The sequence below is a fragment of the Equus caballus genome, chromosome 13 (genome assembly GCF_041296265.1).
Source record: "Equus caballus isolate H_3958 breed thoroughbred chromosome 13, TB-T2T, whole genome shotgun sequence".
Taxonomy (NCBI): Eukaryota; Metazoa; Chordata; class Mammalia; order Perissodactyla; family Equidae; genus Equus; species Equus caballus.
This window is the reverse complement of record NC_091696.1, coordinates 40,485,974-40,501,548: the sequence shown is the minus strand read 5'-3', so window position 1 is coordinate 40,501,548 and position 15,575 is coordinate 40,485,974. Positions and strand designations below refer to the sequence as shown.

The 15,575-nt window shown below is 43.7% G+C and overlaps 1 long non-coding RNA gene across 2 annotated transcripts in view; it reads right to left on the bottom strand.

Moving 5' to 3' along the window:
* The window catches only part of LOC138917173 (uncharacterized), a 58,374-nt gene extending 44,275 nt beyond the window's left edge, over positions 1–14,099 (bottom strand). The window contains exon 1 of one of the 2 annotated variants that reach the window (XR_011424787.1): positions 13,552–14,099. This is a non-coding gene — a long non-coding RNA (uncharacterized lncRNA). The remainder of the gene's footprint in view (positions 1–13,551) is intronic. The other variant, XR_011424788.1, reaches the window with a different exon arrangement.
* Positions 14,100–15,575: the final 1,476 nt, after the last annotated feature.

Genomic DNA, 15,575 nt, shown 5'->3' with positions numbered 1-15,575 from the left:
TGGGAGACGCCTAACTGTCTATCTATAGCCACTAATGTCGCACCTTTGCTAGTTTATAACTAGTCTGAGCACAGTTTTGATAGATGTCTTGAGTGAGTCTTTCCACTGAGCTGCCTTAGAAACAGCCATGGGTCATGTGCCTACATTCACCAAGGCCTGGAAAGAGCAACCCCATCTCCCCATTCACCTGCCCTGCTCTCCCATAAACCGGCTCACCTCTGTGGGTTCTTCCCCATTTTCCTTCTCCAATGCCAAGCACACTGTGTCACACCTCGCTTTCCTCTTCAGAGGAGATCCTCACATCACTGTAAGGCAAAGCTTCTCTTTGGGACTTGTAGTAGATTGGGTAATAGTCTTAATTATTCCCTCCCTCAGAACAGTATTACACACCCATCCCCTTGCCATGGCCACATGGTGGGCAGTGTTCCCCTACCCTCTGCTTTTGGCTATGGGAGTGACTTTGGCCAATGGGATGCTAGCAGACAAGATACGGTGGAGACTTGAAATGTGCTTGTATGATTGGACTTGCTGTCTCGTGCTTTTATCATTGCCATGACATAAGCCTGCCCTGGCTCCCCTGCTGGGCCACAGAGGGTGGGAGACACGTGGAACTGACCTGAACCCAGCTTGCAGCTTGGAGCAGAGCGTAACTTAGATCAACTGAACCCCAGCTGGTCCACAAATCTGCGAACAAGAAATAAATGCTCACTGTTGTAGGAGGCTGAGTTTTGGCATGGTTTTTGCCATAGCATTATTGTGGCAACATATAGTATTGGACTCCTCTAAGTACATGGCCTTCAACCGTTAGGCCTTTCCTACTTTACTTCATAAAAATCATCCTTTGGTGCCCTCTCATTGTGTCTAATCTCCATTCTGAACCAATGTCTTCAACCTGCTCATTCCACTTGCTGACATGTTCCATGTCTTTCTGACCTTTGATCCTTGACTGTTGACGGCCTTATCTTGCTCCATGGAAATTGAGTTCTTGGCTGCCTCTCTGATTCTGCCTCCTGCTCCCTTCAAGCATGAATGGCATTTGGTCTCTTTGCTTGCGTTAATTAAACATCTTTTGTGGATGCCAGGATTCCACAACTACTCTCAAAGCCTCAGAGGCGATCCTCGCCTGGACTCATTATTCCTGTGAACTGGATCCAGATACATCTCCATTTTCCCCAATTTTCTCCCAAGCACAAAGTGGAGAAGCAATACAACCTAGTGGTTAGAGCACAGACTCAGAAGCCAAGGTGTGTGACCTTGGGCAAGCATTTCCATTTACCTATAAATGGGGGAGGCCAATGCCTACCTCCTAGAAAGGCGGTGAGGCTTAACTCATGGAAAGCACTTAGCACAGAGCCTGGCACATAGCAAGCACTGGATAAGATTTTGCTATTATTATTATTCCTATTATCCTTCACCTCCCTTAAATTACTGCGTTCTCCTTCCAAATCTCTCAACATCCTCCTCTGTGACTGGCATAAAACATGTGAATAGTCAACCTAGAGTTGACGATCTGAGATGCAAGTGGTGGCTTAGAGCTTTAGCGCCAGGCTTCTCAAACTGAAATAACCACATCCCTGTAGTAGACGATTCTGCTAGCAGGTACTCAGAAGCCACGGAATAAATACAGTGCCACTTTCTAGAATATTCATTTTGCTTGATGATAAATTATTAGACACACTACTTTTATGTAGTGAAGTTAAGTTTTTTTGTCATATTGGCTTGAAGAGAATTTCTCTTGGGAAGAAAATACCTGTGTTTATCCAAAGGCTTTATTATAGCCTTGGGGTGGAAAGTGAGGCCCTGAGGTTAGGAGCCAAAACAAATGTGAAAGTTAAGGATATTTCTAGTTTTAAGTGACAGAAAATTTGACTCAAATTGGCCTTAAAAACAATGGGGATTTTTTTAGTTCTTGTACCTAAAAATCAGGAAGGTCTGGTCTTACTAAGACTTCATCTAGTAGCTCAAATGACTTTACCAAGGATTCAGGTTTCGTCTATCCTCTTTGCTTTCTATGATGTTTGGCTTCATCCTCAGGTTCTGGTAGTCTCTCTTCCCCAGCTCTGAGCTCTCTCCTTGTGATAACAAATGACTGAAGTAGTTCTTATCTTACACTACATTGTCCAAAGAAAAGGAGCATATTTCTTCCATCTCCTCCTTAAGTCCTAGGAGTCCCTTTTTCTCATTGGCCCAAGTTGGGTCATGTGTTCAACTCCAAACCAATCACTGTGGCAGGAAGCGGGAACAGGCTGAATGGCTTAACCCAACAGAGCCGATCCCTATAGTTGGGGAATGGGGCTAATTCCACCCAAACAATAAAACTGAGGATGAAGGAGCTGTGCATTCCCAATGAAAGAGTAAGATGCAATTGATGGGAAGAAGGGACATGGATGTTTGGGTGGTAACACACCATTGTCCAATATCGCAGTGAAAGAGATGATTAAATAGCTTTGCAGAAGATAAAGGAAGCAGTTAGTTTTTGCACCTGAGAGGGAGGGAGAAGAAAAATGACCCATTCTGAGGTGAGAAAGTATATACTTATGGATGCTTACCGTTCAATGTGTTTATATTATGATATAAACGCCTTCCCTTCTTAGCTGGTAAACGTTTAACAACTAGCTCTCTGGGGAAACATATGTAAGTTTATTATAAACTTTACAGATATAAAGGATGTGTAGCACACAATTTACAAATGGTAACAAAATATGCACTCTTCTTTACCGTTTGGCCAATTGCTTCTCACAAAATGCTTTCTTGAATTTTTCAGAGTTCTTCTATCTCTAGCTGATCTGTGGTTGCAATTCAACCATAACTTGACAAAATCAGGCAACAAATATATATATATGATTACAAGGATAGTTCTGATGTGAATGTTGGTTGATATTCATTCATGATGATGCATAAGATGGAAGTGAATACAGAAGGGAGACATGTCAGAACTTCACTCATTTGTCAATAGACGTGTAACTACTTTGCTGAATGGGGTAATAGTTTTCAAATACTGAAAAAAAATTTCTTCAACTTTTTATACTAGTCTCAGATATGACAGACTCAAGTTTAATTAGAATTATTAACATATTCTCCATTAATTTGTGTGTGTGTGTGAGGAAGATTGGCCCTGAGCTAACATCTGTTGCCAATCTTCCTCTGTTTGCTTGAGGAAGACTGTCACTGAGCTAACATCTATGCCCATCTTCCTCTATTTTATGTGGGATGCCGCCACAGGTTGGCTTGATGAGTGGTGATAGGTGCACGCCCAGGATCCGAACCTGCAAACCTCGGGCTGCCAGAGCAGAGTCTGTGAACTTAATCACTACACAACCAGGTCAGCCCCACCTCCAATAATTTTTGAATCTAGGCAGTCAACAAAACAATAAATCAAGCTTTGATTTGTAGTGTGTACAATTTGTAGCTTTGCCAATTTATATGATATAAACACTTGCACCATGGCCAATTTCATTCTACCAATGTGAAATCACTGAACAAAGAATTGGGAAGAGATGCAATAGCAGCCCATTTTACGGTATTTCACCCACACAAATATAGTAGACAAATAACTTCAACAGCATAGATAATAAAATAGAGTGAGTTAATATTTATTACCTTTATTAATAATGTATTTTACTTAATTATAAGTTTATATAATTTAATTTTTAATGATGGCCAAGTTTAACAACCAGATTGCAAAATTCCTGAAAATTTAATGGCTGGCTCTTGTGAGTCTGTGCACACAGAGCCAGGTCCAGCACATCACTGTCCTTCCTCCATGCATTTCTTCCCATTTTTCCCCAAATAATCAGTTTTAGAGTGTGCCCGTAGAGACCAATAGCTTGTGAGAATGGATTAGTAGAAATCAAGTATGGGTCACTTAACATCTCATCAAAAAGTAGAGATGATAGCCGTGGAATAATGAGAGGATCCAGAAACAAATTTAGTGGAAGCAGGAATTTAGAGCCTGGAGATAAACTGGAAGATATAACCACCCACTCCTATCCCACCAGGGATTTCTAGAAATCTTGGGACAGGCTATGTGTGTCCACTGGCTAGAGCATGGGCTGTTCTAGGAAATGCAACAGATCTTCTGGAATTAGCTAATATCTGGGGTATACATACACACATATACATGCACACACACACAGAGATATACACATATATTTATATAATGGTTATTATTAAAGTGGAATCCCAAATTATATGATTTTTTAGGATAAATGAGAAGATTTCAAAGAAATTCCCCTGTGGGAACCACTTAGACTGGAAGCTCCAGGCTCTGAGGGGTGTGTTTCATTCTTCTCGGCTCTTTGGGACACCTGGTGCACTTCTCTTGCCTGAGAAGTTGTGTTTTTCACCTGGTCTTGCCATTTTAGTCCGACGACTCCCGTGCCTGGCTAGTCATCAGAATCTCTCCAGAAGCATTTGAAGAATACAGATTCCGGCGAGCCCACTAGACGTTCCGATTCCATAGCTGGAGGCTTGGGATTGAGAATCTGAATTCTAAAGACCCCACCAGGTGACCCAGCCGTGTGTGATAGAGAAACTGTGCGATGGGTCCCGGTGTGGGTTTGCGGCACGGTTGCGCCCCTCATCGTGTGACTTGGCGGATCACGTCTCCTCCTGGGACCATTTCTCTTCCAAGCTGTGGCTTCAGGGCAGTGCTGTGGCTACTGCACAGCCAGAAGGCGTCTCCTCCTCCTCCTCGAAAGATCCTTTCCATCTTCACAGCAGCGCAGCTCTGTCTGCGTGGCCGGCTCCAGTTTAAAGGGAGAAAGAATCGAGTCCCCTTGCTGTGGTGAGAAGTCCTACTTGCCATACACTTTTAAAGTTTCTCTCTCACGAGGAACACTTTGGCTCCCATCTCATTTTGCCTGGACCAGAGGGGCTCTGCAAGTCAGGCTTCCTTCCAGATGGAGAGAACTTGGTGTGAACTTTTAAATCAGTTTCAAAAAAATTATTCCTAAACTGCCTCATGGGATACACGATGCTCCAACTGAAGGCAGGAAGAGGAAGGGAGCGCTCAAGTATCTAATTTAACACCTGAAAATTCCCGAGGATGATTATACCATAGAAGGAAGATGTATTGAGGATTGTAAGAAAAGGTTCCATAAAAAAAAAATGTAAATGGAAAGGTCGTAAAATTCAAATGAGTCTCTTTCCCCGGGTTATAACAAGCTCTGTGCTCAGAACTTGTTAATGGCTTTTTTTTTAAAAAAAAAAATAATTTTATTGTAGCTTCTATTTTTTCTGTCGGTGTAATTAGAGCTTAATTAATTCCCCCCTAAAGGGGAAAAAGAGGACAAAATGGTATTTGATCTGAGACGTGTTCAGCGGGCAAAGCAATTAGGATCAGCAACTGACTTTCGGTTATCGTTTTTGCTAGTTAGGTCTTCTGGGAGGCAGATGGCTTTGCACAGAGACCCCCAGTGTATCACCCTGGACCAGAGAATCAGCAGTGCCAGGATATGCAATAGGGCCAAAGGACAGAAATCATGCAATTTAAATAAATACAGCTGTAAAAGCGTGTTGCAACAATTCTCTGGTAATAAGAAGGGTTAGTTAAGTTTGGGCTGTAAAATATGGTTCCAGCACCAAAAGCATAGCTCAAGGAGGATACCGGAAAGAACATGGTCTCGGTAATAACTTAGACGTGGGATCGAATGCCAGCTGCAGCACTGAAGCTGTGTGACGTTGCAGACCTCTCTGGGCCTTAGTTTCCGAGACTCTGTAAAATGAGAAGAGCAATAGTATCTAATTGATAGGCTGGTGGTGAGAAGTAAATGACAGCATGGAACAAAAAGCACCAGGTGTAGGAAGTTAAGTGACAGTATGATTTTTTTTTTTGTCCTGGTTTCACAATATAGTTTAGTGGAATTAGTCTCGAGTAGTTCGTGGTGTTAGAATTAATTACCTTGAGCTGGCACGGCAATGACTTATTATACCAAGCCTGCGAGTACGACCTCCGGTGGCCTCAAAGGCTCAGGAGAAGCCACGGGCAGTACAGGTGTGCTAGGTACTTAGATAAGAAGTAACACGCTCAAGAACCCCGGTCGGTTCACACCCTGGGGTTCAGGGAACTGAGTGTTGGAAGCCACGCACTTGTGGGACCTGCTGAGTGATAGAAAATGATCTGGTGTGGGGGTGGGGCTCACAAGAGGATAAAGAGAGAGACACCTGGCTTCTAAAAGCAAGCAAGTGAGCCCCCGGGCTTGACTCCAGTATCACAGCAGGGCCTCCAAGAGGATGGTGAGAAATAAGGCCACGGAGCAGCTCTTCCGCCAGTCTCCCCACATACTCTGAGATGCAAACTGGAGCCGGAGCGGAAGTCTGTTTTTCGCTTCCTGGCCTTTGCATGTGCGTTTCCTCTGCCTGAAGTGTGCTCCTCGCCCGTTTCATTGGATCCAGCCCTCCTCTTTCTGTCACATTTCTGCTGAGCGACTGCATCTGAGGCCTACCTCCTGCTCCCAGCATATTAAACCTAAGACAGCCGTTATAAGCTCTCATCTCCCCCTGGAGCACTTTATGATTAGATAAGTTTACTTGATTCAGGTCTGTAAGCTCCACTAGAGTAGAGATTGTTTAGTTGTTGTTTCTTTTTGCTCACCTCCATAGCCTCCATTTCCAGTTCAATTTGAGATTTTTTTGGCAGCTTCTAGTGGCTGCCCACAGACCTTGGCTTGTGGCAGCATTATTCCAACAGCTGCTTCCCTCATCACATCTCCATCTCTGACTCAGACCCTCCTACTTTAAAGGACATTGGGTCCACCAGGATAACCCAGAGTCACCTTCCCATCTTAATATTTTTAACTGGATCACATCTACAAGGTCCCTTTTGCCATGTAAGGTGAGACAGTCACAGGTTAGAACTTGGACATCTTCTCGGGGGTCATGACTATACCTGCCATGCTCCCTAAAGTGATCTACAGATTTAATTCAATCCTTATCATTAACACAGCAGGACTTTTTTCAGAAATTGGCGGGCTGATCTGAAAATTCATATGACCTAGAATAGCCAAACCAATCTTAAAAAAGAAGTACAAAGTTGGACTTACATTCGTAATTTCAAAACTTATTCCAAAGCTACAGTAATCAAGACAGTGTGGTACTGGCATAAGGCTAGAAGTATAGATCAATGAAGTATGACTGAGAGTCCGGAAATAAACCCTCACGTTTATGGCCCATTGATTTTTGACAAAGGTACCAAGCTAACCCAATGGAGAAAAAAATAGTCTTTTCAAGAAATGGTTTTGGATAAATGGATATTCAGAAGTTAAAAGAATGAAATTGGATCCCAACCTCACACCAAAAATGAACTCAAAATGTTTCATCAAACAAAATGTAAGAGTTGAAAGTATAAACTCCTAGAAAAAAAATAGTATAGCTTTGTAAACTTGTATTAGGCAAAGCCTTCCTAGATATGACATCCTAACACAATTGACAAAAGAAAAAATAGAGAAATTGAACTTCAACAAAACTAAACACTTTTTTGCTTTGAAGGATGACGTGAAGAAAGTTCAAAGGCAACCCACAGAATGAGAAATATTTGCAAATCGTGTATCAGATGAGAACGTTGTAACCAGAATATGTGAAGAACTCTTACAACTCAACAATAAAAAGAAAAACAACTCAAGTTAAAAATGAGGAAAGGAGTTCAAGAGACATTTCTCCAAAGACGATAAACAAATGATGAATAAGTGCATGAGTAGATGCCCAATATCATTAGTCATGAGGGAAATGCAAACCAAAACCATGCCGAGATACCACTGCACGCCCACTGCAATGGTATAATAAAACAGACAGACTATAACAAGTGTTGGCAAGCACATGGAGAAATTAGAACCTTAGTATATTGCTGGCAGGATTGTAAAATGGGGCAGCCACTTTGGAAAACAATTTGGTAATTTCTCAAAATGTTAACCATAGCTACCATAGGATAGCAGGTCTGCTCCTAGTTATACAGCCAAGAAATTTGAAAACATACATCCATACAAAAACGTGTACATAAATGTTGATGGCAGCACTATTCACATTAGACAAAAAACTGAAATGGCCCAGGTAGCCGTCAACTTATGGATGGAAAAGCAAATCGTAGGGTATCTGTACCATGGAATATTATCCAGTCATAGAAAAGAATGACGTACTGATACGTGTTACACCATGGATGAACCCCCAAAACACTATGCCAAGTGAAAGAACCCTATCACAAAGGACACGTGTTTTATGATTATATTTACATGAAATGTCCAGAACAAACAAATCCTTAGAGACAGACAGTAGAGTAGTGATGACCAGGGGCTGGGGAGAGTTAGCTGTGGAGAGCGACTGCATAATGGGTATGGGCTTCCTTCAGGGTTGATGAAAATGTTCTGGAATTAGATAGTAGTGATGGTTGAACAACTCTGAATTTACTAAAACCCACTGAAATAGTACACTTTAAAAGCCTGGATTTTGTGGTATGTGAATTATTTCTCAATAAAGCTGGTTTTTTACGGAAATCATAAAAAAAATACTCAATTCAACAAAAGGAAAAAAGAACAGAAGAAAAGAGAAACAAATGACTGATAAAAAACAAATTGCAAGATGATAGACACAAACCTAACTATATTAATAATCATATTAAGTTTAAATGGTCTAAGCATTCTTATTAAAAGGTGAGTAGGCCAGTATGGAAAAAAAAAAGCAAGACCTAACTATATGCTGGAAATACAAGAAATGCACTTTAAATCTAAATATACAAATAGGTTAGTCAAACTAGAAGACAGAAAAAGATATATCATGATATTATTCTTAGGAAAAGCTGGAGCAGTTATGTTAACATCAGAGAAAATAGATTTCAGAGCAAAGAATAAAGAAGTTTTCTTCACAATAAATAAATGGGTCCAGGGGTGGCCCAGTGGTGTGGTGATGAAGTTTGCACGCTCTGCTTCAGTGGCCTGGGGTTCCCAGGTTCGGACCCTGGACACAGGCCTACACACGGTGCATCAAGCCATGCTGTGGCAGCATCCCACATACAAAAAAAGAAAAAATACAGGAAGATTGGCACAGATGTTAGTTCAGTGACAATCTTCCTCAAGCAAAAAGAAGAAGATTGGCAATAGATGTTAGCTCACGGCCAATCTTCCTCACCAAAAATAAAAATGGGTCCTTTACTCTGGAGGACACACATGTTTATGTACCCAATAACAGTCCTCAAAACAGAGCCAAAACACAAAGCCAAAACAGAGAAATGAAGAATTCCACAACTGTAGTTAGAAATTTCAAACTCCTCTCTCAATAATTGATAGAACAAGTAAATGGAAAATCAACAAGGATACAGAAAACTTGAACAGCATGAACCAACCTCACTGAATTAAAATATTTACAGACCACTCCACCCAACAGGGGTGGAACATGCGTTCTTTTCAATGTGTTTCAAGTATCCACAAAGAACACTTAGCAATATGGGCTAGATCCTGGACCAAAATACCAGTGCCAATATAGTCAAAGGGATTCAAGTCATTCAAAGTATGTTTTCATTATAATGGAATTAAATTAGAAATTAATAGCAGATCTCTGGAAAATTCCAAATATTTGGAAACTTAATAGCATATTTCTAAATAACCCATGGGTCAAGGAAGAAATCCAAAGGAAAACTGGAAAGTATTTTGAACTGAGTGAAAATGAAAACACAACATATAAAAGATGTGGAGTGTTGTGAAAAGCAGTAGTTAGGAGAAATTTGATAATGATGAATGCCTTCATTAGAAAACCAGGAAGGTCTCAAATCAATGACCTCGGTTTCTACCTTAAAATAGAACACAGAGACTGAGCTGGACTCAAAGGAAGCAGAAGAAAGGGTACAATGAATATCAGAGCAGAAATAAGTGTGATAGGAAACAGAAAATAGAGAAAACCAATAAAACTAAAAGCTGATTCTTTGAGACCATCAGTACAATTGATAAACGTCTAGCCAGACTGATCAAGAAAGAGAAAGGGGATGTAAGTACCAATATCAGGGATGAGAAAGGTGATCTCCTTACAGATTCCACAGATATTTAAAGGATAATAAGGTGAGTAGTATGAACAGCTTTGTGTCCATAAATTCAACAACTGAGCTGAAATGGACAAACTCTCTCAAAGACGCAATCTATGAAAGCTCATTCCAGATGAAATAGATAATCTGAATAGTGCTGTATCTATTGAATTGTAGCTTAAAAATTTCCCATAGGGACCAGCCCTGTGGCCGAGTGGTTTAAGTTCCACGCACTCGCTTCAGCAGCGTGGGGTTATGCATTTGGATTCCAGGTGTGAACCTATACCACCACCAGCCATGCTGGGGTGGTGTCCCACATACAAAAAAAATGGAGGAAGATTGGCACAGATGTTAGCTCAGGGCTAACCTTCACATGGCAAAAAAAAGGAGGATTGGCAACTGATGTTCGCTCAGGGCAAATCTTCCTCAGCAAAAAAAAAGAAAAAAAAAAACTTCCCACAAAGAAAACTCTAGGCTCAGTTGGCTTCGCTTGGGAATTCTCTCACACATTTTTAGAAAGAAATAATACCAATACTACACAAACTCTTCCAAAAAATTGGAGACGGAGGAACACTTCCTAATGCACTGTGTGAGTCCAGCATGAGTCTGACACCAAAACTCATCCAAGACATTACGAGAAAAGAGAACCGGAGAGTGGGGTTCTCGTCTCTCCCAAGATAGAGTCTGCATGTGAAAATGCGGAGCATCAGTCTGGGATAGTGGAGTCAGCCAAATCTGAGTTCAAAATTCCTTCTGGGGCAGGCCCAGTGGCACAGTGGTTAAATGCCCACATTCCGCTTTGGTGGCCCGGGATTTGCCGTTTCAGATCCTGGGTGTAGACATGGCACCGCTTGGCAAAAGCCATGCCACGTATAAAGGCCTCCCACGTATAAAGTAGAGGAAGATGGGCACGGATGTTAGCTCAGGGCCAGTCTTCCTCAGCAAAAAGAGGAGGATTGGCAGCAGACGTTAGCTCAGGGCTAATCCTCAAAAAAAAAAAAAAAAACAAATTCCTTCTCTGACACTTTACCCGCTGTGTGATTTTGGACAAGTTACTTCACCTCTCTGACCCTCAGTTTCCTTATCTATCAAATCAAGGTAATAACAGCACCCTTGGCTGAGGATTGGGGTGAAGATTAAGTTACACAACGTATTTTCAGTGCCCTTTAACAGTGCCTCAGACACAGTAGGAAGTTCAATAGCTATTAACTGTAACAAGATAATATTCTTCTTAAGATAAAGGATGCTCGCGCCTTTTGTGGTGTGAATAAATGTTTGCCACCGGTAGTTAAGTTTTGATCAATGAAGCCATTTCAAAATTATTGTTTTTCTCCGCATTTAAAGGAAGAATTAAAATCCTCTATAACCATGTAGCTTACATAACAACAAAACTTCTCTCTTAAACAGGAAGCAGTGGCCCTTTTTTTTTTTGTCATCGGAAGAAGGAAGATTTTCCTGCTCCAATCTAATGTCAAAATTCCTCTCGGCCGTCTATTTTCCTGGTGGCAAGGACCTGACTGGCTTGTACGGCAATCACTGGGTTCAAGCTGAGATGAAGTCCGAAGAAGTCTTGCTTGATGGACCACGTGGCTTACAGAGAAAAAGTCTGTTTGTAAGAGAGCTTTCGCTGGCCCTGCTCAGACCCTGGTCGTCCCCAGCGGCTGGGGATTAAAAAGCAAGAGATAGCCCTGCCTGCTTGTCCTTGTTTACCTGTGCTCCAGACCGAAGTCACCGGGACCGCAAAGTGCCAAGCATTCAGATCAAAATGCCTTCCTTTTCCCCTCCTGGCTAAAGGACATTTACACAAAGAGCTGGGACCACGAGCTGTTTGGATGGTTTGCCCTCTCCCACCCCCTCCCCACCAAATCCTCGTCCTACGCTTTTACGGGAAGTAGCTTAGAGCAGAGCTCACAGGCCTCCGGCTCCAAATCTAAACCTTGAAAAGGATACATGTTTTGTTTACGCAACCATGGCAGAGCATTCAGAACAGGTCTGGAGGCCACACTGGCAGGAGCCGCAAGGACAGGCTGCAGCCATCAGTAAGAGGCAGCCTCTCCCCGCCTCCTGGCCCCGGCAGGGCGGCCTGCCTATTATTTTTCCCGCAGGGATCGGCAGCAGGACAGGAGAAGGAAGCCTCGCTGTGTCCGAGGGCGGACGAGACCGGAGGAAGCAGACAGCCTGGTTCTTGTGTTCGAAGCTTTTGGAGAACAAAGACCCTGCCTGCTTATTGATGTGTCTCCGTAATTGTCCCCTATTCTGGCAAACAGGATTACTCGCTCCCTGTCCCATGGAGACGACCACGTAAATCGGTGGAGAAAGAGACTGAAATTGTTGGGACATTTTTCCATCCCCTTTGGGGCTGAGACGGGGTTTCCTAACTGCAGCTTTGCTGACATTTTGAACGAGATGAGTCTTTGTTGTTGGGGGGCTGTCCTGTGCACTGTTGGATGTTTATCTCTCTCCCTGACTCTACCCACCATACACCAATAGCTGCCCCCTTCCCAAGCTGTTACAACCAAAAATACCTCCAAATATTGCCAAATGCCCCCTGGGCAGGGGGTACAAAACCTCCTGGGAGCTGAAAACCACTGGCCTATGTGGAAACATGGGAGTAAAGACATTTCTTTTCTTTTCTTTTGGTGAGGAAGATTGGCCCTAAGCTAACATCTGTTGCCAATCTTCCTCTTTCTGCTGAGGAAGATTGTTGTTGAGCTAACATCTATGCCAGTCTTCCTCTGTTTTGTATGTGGGACACTGCCACAGCATGGCTTGGTGAGCCATGTGTAGGTCCGTGCTTGGGATCCGAACCTGCGAACCCTGGGCTGCCAAAGCAGCGAGCGCAAACTTAACCACTACACCACGGGGCTGGCACCAAGACATTTCTCATTAGAGCCACCATAGTTTTTTCTTAGAAAAATAGGAGAAGGGGACAAATTCCTGGACCTCACACAGTAAATCACTGGGTGATGAGAGAGAAGAAAGGTGTTTGCAAATGCTTCTTGGGCCATCCACCCTGTCTTCTGAGTGCCAGATGTTGCCCAAGTTGGAAATAAAACACATTTATTTAGTTGGGAAAATACAAAGACCTTGCTTTGCAGGGCTCTCTAGTCAGAGCCGAGTTGAACGATGCAGGATGACTGAACAGTATTTCTTGGCGTCCCATCCCCCCATTGTAGGATGACTGGGAAATGCCACCCAGACCCAGCAGACACAGAGCAGGTAGGACAGAAAGGGAGTGGACACAGCCGCATATCAGCCTTTAAGGAAGTTCTCTCCCTCGAGTCGATATGGCCCTGAGGGGTCAAAGGACAATTCCTTGTCCCTTAGCAAAACTGGGAAGGGACCAGCTGGAGAAACAAGCTCAGAGAAAGCAGACATAGTGCCCTTCTCTGCCACAGCAGTCACCAGCGATCTGTGACGCAGCAAAAACAGGCTGAGACTAGCAAATCCCTGCCAGGAATAGTGAAAGGATGGAACTGTGGTCGGCTTAATAAGGGCCCTCCCCAAAACCTGCACATGCTAATCCCCAGAAACTGTGAATATGTTACCTTATAAGGCAGATGGGACTTCGCAGATGTGATCGAGGTAAGGATCTTGAGATGGAGAGATTATCCTGGGTTATCCTGGTGGGACTGATGTCATCACAAGGCCCTTCTAAGAGGGATGCAGAGGGTCAGAGTCTGACAGAAGGACGCAGAGGGAGAGAGAGAGAGGTTTGAAGATGCTGCTTTGCAGGTTTTGAAGATGGAGGAAGGGAGTCGTGAACAAAAAGATGTGGGTGGCCTCTGGAAGCTGGAAAAGGCACAGAAACAGATTGTCCCCAGCGCCTCCGGAAGGAACACAGCCCTGCAGACCACTTGAGACTTCTGACCTCCAGATCCGTAAGGAAATAAATGTGTGCTGTTTGTGGTTGAAGCAGCCGTAGAAACAAACACAGAACCCTCCAGAGAATCTCAAAGAGTTCAGGGTTAGAGACCGAGCTTTCAGACCGGCTTTGCCACCAAGGAGCTGGGTCCTCAGCATCTCTGAGTCTCATTTTCCTCCTCTGTACAATAACAGATCGTTTGTCTCCCCTGCTCTGACTCTGCATTCTGCTATTTCAACACTCTGAAAACACCCAGGCAGCTCTCAGCAGGAACGCTGGGGTGGCAGAGAAAGCAGGGGCGGTGGTGTCAACCTCCGCCCATGAGGGATGATGGCAAAAATGAAAAATCTGGTCTTTGCCCCTGGTTCCTGGCACAGAGCTTCAAAAACCTTGGGAACTTCCTGAGGGATAGGAGAATCTTTTGTTATTCCTAAGGAGCTCCCTTTGACCACACCTGAGTTTATGTAATGAGGTGACTCAAGGTGGACTCTTAAGCAGTTTTGAGGGAGGGCCTGGCCATGCCAGAAAGGACAAGCATGTGATTAGAGAGCTAGAACTTTCAGCCCCACTCTTGCCCAGACCTCCTGGGAGGGGAGAGCAGCTGGCAACCGAGATCCCTAATGTAGCCAATGATTTAATCAATCATGGCTATCTAATGAAACCTCAACAAAAACTCTGGACAAGGAGACTCAGAGAACTCCCTGGTGGCCAACATACTGATGTATAGATGGGGTGGCGCACCCCATGCTCCACGGGAACAGAAACTCCTGCACTCCGGGCCCTTCCAAACCTTGTCAGTTTATGAATCTCTTCATCTGGCTGTTCATTTGTATCCTTTAAAATAAAATGATAATCACAGATATGGTGCCTCTTGAGTTCCTTAAGTCCTTCTAGCGAACTGTCAAACCTGAAGGTGGATCGTGGGAACCCCCACATGTATTGCCCAGTTGGTCAGGCAGAAGTGTGGGTGGCCCCTGGAACTTGGGTCTGCTGTCTGGAGTGAAGGGAGTCTGGTGGACTGAGCCCCTAATAGGTGGAGTTGGATGCTAATCCAGGTACTTGGTGTCAGAATGGAATTGAATTGTTGGGCATCTCATTGACGTCAGAGAGCTGGTGTTGGAGTATCCAGCCCCTGACTGGTTGTGTGGCCTTGGGGCCTAGCTTTCCTCATCTAAGTGAGTAGACAAATGGGGTTCGTGGCTTTTAGCACCATGTCTGTTTTCCCTACATAATATCTTACCCTTAAGCCCAATATATATGAGATAAATTAGAGCAAATTTCAGGCCCTGAGTCTCTTCCAAATCTTCTTCCTCTGCCCCTGAGACAACTTTGTGAAAACATAGAGCTCGGCTGACTAATTGGGAAGCCACTGGCCTGGGTGATCTGGGAGCCCCTTTTCTCTCAGGAGATCCTATTATGTGCACTCTCAGAGTCTAATAAACAGAGATCTGATTTCCCTGAGGCCCTAGATGCTTCTTCAGAGGGCCCCTTCCTCACCTCAAGCTGCTGCATGGGGAGCTGATGATGAGACAAGCGTGCTCTTGACTGAGTTGTAAATGAGCCCTTCCACCTACTGGAGTTCTCCACCAGAGACCCAAGGTCAAACCTGTGTGGTCACAGAGCCCAGCTCTTTATTATCAGAAATAAAGTAAATCCTGCTCTCCTCCTACATACAAGGCATGCAGCAGGCTCTGGTCCTATCTCTGG